Source organism: Pan paniscus, chromosome 18, assembly GCF_029289425.2.
Source record: "Pan paniscus chromosome 18, NHGRI_mPanPan1-v2.0_pri, whole genome shotgun sequence".
Lineage (NCBI taxonomy): Eukaryota > Metazoa > Chordata > Mammalia > Primates > Hominidae > Pan > Pan paniscus.
In genome coordinates, this window is record NC_073267.2 from 55,331,587 (window position 1) to 55,338,208 (window position 6,622).

Here is a 6,622-nt window from a genome sequence, read left to right on the forward strand (position 1 = left end):
GAAATAAACTGTTTCCATTCAAGTTTTAAGTGCCAAAATAGCTAATTACTGTTAAAATATCACCACGATTAGTAACATTACTCAGAGAATCACTATTTCCAACAGAAACAATTTTAGTTATATTCTAGAAGTACTATGTTGTAGCTTTCCTTTTAAGGGTCTTATATTTCCTCAGTATTATCACAAACCACCTTGTTAGATTTTAAATTAACTTATTCTAACTCAACACAAATTAAAAACTGCTCACATTCCCAAGGAAGAAATATTATTGCATATTTCACTCATATTTCAGGAATGTGTGTTTCCCCCATACTGACAATGCACCTATGAATTACATTCCATTATCTGAATTCATAACACTCAAAGTGCTTATGCTCTTCCACTGAACAAGTACATCAATATATTTGTAGCCTCAAAGTACTTCATGAACTCTAAAGGGATTCTCTATACAGGGAGCTTCCTTCATGAAATGAATTCAGCTAGTCACCTGCATACCAATATCCCCAAGTATCTAAGCAAATTTATTTTGCTCTTTTCCAATCCAAGATCTCTTTGGATCATGTACTTGGTGAAGTGTTACATGGGTGTGAACAATAATCCCTCACTGTACAAATTCTTTCAAGACTTGTGGATAAGTAACCCAGGTATTACTTCCTATGGAATGACCACCCTCCAGCCAATATATTGTTCTTATGCTTTTAATGAAAGTATCTATGTCTTTGTGTTTCTTGGCTTCTTTCAATTCAAAAAGAAACTGATTCAGAACAACACAACCTTTATTGAATCCAGTCAAATTAAAAGATGCATCATTTAGTGATTGTGGATAAAAACTCATAGCCAACTCATCAGGTTTTTCACAGGTCCTCTCTTTTTCTCCCTGGAAACGATTTGTAATACCAGGAAACTGGACTGCAATTACATGCGTGGAGTCCTTATTCCAACCATTCAAATTTTTCTTTGATAAACTATTCTGACTTAAAAGCATTGATTAATAATACAAAGGTGTTTAAAAGCTCCAGAGTCAGTATTGTGTTCTGGGGAACCAAACATGTTACTTTTCACAAAATCGTCATGGCAACTGAGTCTGTGCAATGCATTCGAGAGCATTTTATCACCTAAATACAGCTATTGGGGAACACCGGTGGGCTAAAATGATGGCAACATTTTCTAGACTCCAATTTTCCCATTGGTAATTCTTAGGATGAGGAGTCATAATTTCATGGTAATTCTGCACATCCCTGGGGAAAGAGAGGACGTGGTGGCTGCAGCTCCTCCTTCGCCTGCTCCCCAGGGGTGTCCGGCGACTCCAGTCACTCCCTGGCCACCGCCAGCAGGAGTAACTCGGCGCTGAGCTGCGGGTACGCTCTGGGCGTGGCGGACGCGGCAGGCTCTGCAGGCGGCGCCTTGTGGCAGAGGGAAGGCATCGCTCACCGCCGCTGCCAATGGGTTCATGGATCTGTCCTGAGAGGAGGACGAGGTGTCTCCAATGCCAAGCTGCGGCAGCAGAAGCAGCAGCCACAGCGAACGCAAAAGCCCGAACTGTTGGGAGGCGGAGGGTAGAGGGATCCTGAGAGAGGGACTGCGGCCGGGTGCCCAGCTGTCGGAGCCCCGGCCAGGTGGGAAAAACAGCATGGAAATTTTTCAAGACATTATAAATAGAACTACCATATATACGACCCAGCAATCTCACCACTGGGTATATATCAAAAGGAAATAAAATCAGTATGTCAAAGAGACAATTGCACTCCCATGTTTATTGAAGCAGTATTCACAATAACCAAAACCATTATTTCTTTGATAGGATTCATGTGTTTCCAATTTCTGAAACTTATGAGTCACTGATTTTTTGAATATTACCTTCCTGTTTATATAGTCTAGTAAAACAAATTATTTTTCATTTCTTCCCAGCTAATCTTCATATATAAATAAATATATTTGTATTTTGTATTAATTTGCCTTCTAAAAAGTATATGACTACATTAATTGTGCTCAGCGTTTCAGTTTATTAGTCCTCTCATCAGCTCAGCCCATTTTAATGTGTAATTTGTATGCTGTACAGTAGTTTTACTACATTTTCAATAGTTTACTTTCCATTTGCCTCTTTTCCAAATATGATTTTACAATCTCATAGTTCTTTTCCACATTATTTTTGTTTCTTTTTTTATTATATTGGCAATCATGTAAATACAAACCTCATATCTCAGTTTTATGTGCCATATAATTTATCTAACGCTTCACGCTAGTAACTTATCTCCTTTTGTGTAACATAATTTATAATTTAGTTCTCACATATGGAAGACAGCACACTGGGGATGCCTGCAGTCAGTTCATCTATGTTTATTCCATTTGTCTTGTTAGAAACTGAACAACCCACATGGATTTGACATCCCCTCATGATCATCCTCATGATCATCCCCTCATGAGAAATTCCAAGTTTCTTCATTTGAAATACTGCTCTCTTCAAGAAACCACAATTGTAATAATTTGTAGAATGTATTACCATTAGAAAATTAATTATGTATTATGCACACGTTTCTGAAATACTTCACTGCAGTAAATAGTATATGGTGAGAATTATTGTTTCCTTTAACAAAAAACTAATGTGGGTAAAATTATTTACATAAATTCAGATGTTTTGGCTTCAACTGACATTCTACCTCATTAGCACTTCCCTAACTTCATAAAAGGTATGATTTGAAATTTTTGTTTAATTCAGAATGTATTAAAAAGAATTTTTAAAAAATGTTATAATGTTTATATTGCAATTGAGGACATGTTCAATAAATATCTTAAACTTCAGGCCCTAGCTAAGTATTCCTTTTGTACTAGAAATCAGATTTCTCTGGCACAACTCCGCTGCCTGCAATAATATTTATAAAAATTACAAATGCCAGTGCACTATTTCAGTACTGTACTCAGTTGTTCATATCTAAATATTTCATTAGCTATGAAACAAATGAAATATAAATGCTGAATATATAGCACAAAACAACAGATTCTTTACAGAAGAAAACAGTAAAAGACTACTTTTCTATAGTATGTCACCTGTTCGTTAGTTCTTCGAAAGTATTATTTAGGCTTTAAATAGTATTATTTGGACCTTTATTTATTTAGCCTAAATAGTATTATTTAGGCTTTAAATGGTATTATTTAGACCTTTATTATAAAGGTCCTTTTATCTAGGTTCTAAAGGGCATAAACAAGAATGCATATAGCCAGATTTATTTTTATAAACTTTTGATATTTCTTTTGCTGTGGGTCTTACTGTGAATATATGGAGACAAAGACAAATGTACATTTAAGTCATTAGTGGTTATATGAATTTTGCTTATATGGCTTTTTGCTTACATGGATGTCATAAATGACACGATAAAATAATGAAGTTTGACAAACTCATCTGTGCCCTGTAAACTTTAGTCCACTTACTGCATAACTTGATTCAATCACTATTTATTAGTTTAAAAAAATGACATTGAAAAGTTGCAAACCAAACTTTATTACACATTTCTGAATCAGGAAGGGGTAAACTGTGCCACAGACTCTTTTTGGGAGAAAAGTTCTGCAAAAAATAAAATAAAATAAAATAAATAAGAGTTTCCAAACTCTATTTTTTAAAAAACTTGAGTTTTCTTCTATGACTAACCCTCACTCGACAGCCCCTTTTTACCCAAGGCCTAGTCCCTAGGTCATCTTTTCAAGGTTTAGTTTCTGGGAAATTTTCAGCAAACCTATCTCATGCTTTGTCCCAGTTTGTTTTTGTTTTGGAGAAGGTGAACATCTTCAATTGAGGAGGAATTGCCTGTCCTCAAGCCTACGTGTGTCTGCTAAAGCTAAAGCAAAATTGGAGTTTTCATTCCTCCACCATCCTTCCCCAGGCCCTCTTCTTTTTTCCAACCCACCTCCTCAAACATCTTCTGACTTTTGTTGCTGTCAGTAATTTCAGAATGAACAGATGCAGGTGCATCAACTCTTTGGAAGTGTTCTTCACTTCCCATAGGCTCCTTACTTTTTCCAGCTGTATCTTTATGTTTTAGGTTCTTCAATGTCTATTCATCTTCATAGTCTGTATAATGTAAAACATACTTTACTCACATTTTAAAAATTATTTTCTTATTTCCAACTCTTTTTTCCCCTACTTAGCTGTAAACAATTAATTCAATAAACAATTGTCTCTCTTATCAAGGTGAAAGTGAGTTCCAACCTGCTGTGGTTCACAGCCATCACAAGTATCACTGCCAGGGTGAATGTGAAAGGGTAACCTAGTCTCTCCAATTTTCATTTCATGTCTATGCTTAGGTACATAAGGCTCACATTTAGTTGTCAGCAGAACAATCCGTTTTCCATTAACAATTGTTTCATTTTGACTGCCTTGATATACAAGGACATAACTTTGTAAATCATGGTCAGAATAAATTTTTGCTGAAACTTACTGACAGCAACTTCAGGAATTCAAAGAGTATGCTCCAGATCATTTTCTCTTCCAATTGTAGCAGGTTTTACAGCAGTAATGATAAAGAGTGATCCTGTATACAACAAGGGTGATCTAATGATAATTAATACACGGGGGCCAAGATTTTTTCTTACTTGCCTCCTCAGTGTCTTCTGCAGTTACATTGCCTTCATTGGTCATGAGAGGAGGGGCTGTGGTAGGGCCTTGAAGGACGCCTGTGGAGCCAGAGGCCATTGGATTGCAGGCAGCCAAGAGCTACCTCGCCCCTGCTATCTGCTGTGGCCCTCGCCGGGATGCGATGCCCTGACATGGGTTGCCTAGAGCTGTGCGCAATGAGCAAGGGGACGGCTGATGGCCCTCCCAGATCTGCACGGCCTGGAAACCATAAAACTCTTGGGAACTATCACATCTTCCCCAGCTACAGGAAGAATAGAAGTAGTGTTGGAGAAGTCAAGGGGTCAGAAGTACTGGGGGCGTTCCCAGGTTCAGCCAGAAACGGTTCACAAGAGAGTTTTAAATAAAGTGTACCTGTGGCTAAATATGACCTACTGATTACTCTTAATTTTTTCGCCACATTTATTGAGCTATGATTTACATATTGAAAAGTATGTATGTTTAGGGTGTACAATAGAGTGCTTTTAGATGTGTATATATCTTTAAATTATCTCAAGCTGGTTAACATATCTATCCCCACACATAGTTACTTTATACGTTTCTGTGTATGTGGTGAGAGCACCTGAGATCTACTTTTGTAAACAAATTTCAAGTACAGGTTATTATTAGCTATAGTCACCATTCTGCACATAAGGTCCCCAGAAGTTTTTTATTATGTAACTGAAGGTATGCACCCTTCGATGGGTATCTCCCCACTTTTCCCCAATTCTTAGCCCATGGTAACTACCATTCTAGTCTCTGTTTCATTTTTTCTTTCTTTCTTTCTTTTTCTTTCTTTCTTTAAGATTTCACATTAAAATGAGATCAAGCAGTATTTGTCTTTCTGTATTTCGCTTATTTCACTTAGCATAATGTCTTCAAGGTTCATCAACATTGTTGTAAATGAAACAATTTCATTCTTTATTAAAGCTGAAATTATCTCTTTCTCACAGTTTACCTATTTATTTGTATCAGAGGAGTGCAGGTACGCTTGGTGATACTGATTTTATGTCTATTGGCTGTATACTCCAAATTGGGATTAAAGATACTTCTAGTTTAAAAATTTTAAGGAACCTCCCTACTGGTTTTCTTGTTTGTTTTTTTTGTGTTGTTTCTTTGTTTATAATGGCTGCACCAGTGAGCATGTTCAGCAATGGTGGACAAATATTCTCCTTTCTCTGTACCCTAACTCTTTTTGTATTTTGAAGTTTTGATAATAGCTGTGCTAACACCACGATGAGGTGATATCTCATTGTGATTTTTATTTTCATTACTCTGATAATTAGCAATGTTGAGAATCTTTTTATATACCTGCTGGCCACTTGTATGTCTTTGGGAAAACATCTATTCAGATATTTTGCCCAGTTTATCAGGAAATTGGTTTTTGTTTTGTTCTGCTGTGAGTTTTTTTTCCACATTGACTAGTGTTACGTATATTTTGGATAGCAACATCTTATCCTACGTATGGTTTACAAATATTTTCTTCCATCCCATATATTGTCTTTATATTTTGTTGATTGTTTTCTTTATTGTGGAGAAAGTTTTTACTTTGATATAGCTCCACTTTTTTATTTTTGCATTTGTTGCTTGTGTTCTTTCTGTCAAAGCCAAAACATCGTTGCCACCACCAGTGTCAAGGAGCTTTCTCCCTGTTTTTTTTTTTAGAGGATTCATTATTTCAGTTCTAATGTTTACGTCTTTATTTTAAACTCATTTTTGTGATAAGAGAAGGCTTTACTTTTTTGTGTGTGCATAGCTAGTTTTTTCTAACACCATTTCTTGATGTGTCTATCTTTTCCTAATTTGGTGGGATCAGTTTACTGTATATGTGTGAATTTATTTCTGGGTCCTCTATTCTATTCCATTTGTTTCTATGTAGGTACTATACTTTCTTGATGAGTATAGCTTTGTAATATAGTTTGAAATCAAGAAGTTTGAGGCTTTCAGCCTTTTTATTCTTCTCAATATTTGGCTATTTGGGGTCTTTTGTGGCTCCATACTAATTTTACAAATGTTTGT

At 36.1% G+C, this 6,622-nt stretch overlaps 2 pseudogenes; both read right to left on the minus strand.

Moving 5' to 3' along the window:
* Positions 1 to 412: 412 nt before the first annotated feature.
* LOC106633908 (mitochondrial protein C2orf69-like) lies at positions 413 to 1,632 on the minus strand (annotated as a pseudogene).
* Positions 1,633 to 3,604: 1,972 nt separating this feature from the next.
* On the minus strand, positions 3,605 to 6,622 carry LOC100995764 (angiogenic factor with G patch and FHA domains 1-like; annotated as a pseudogene).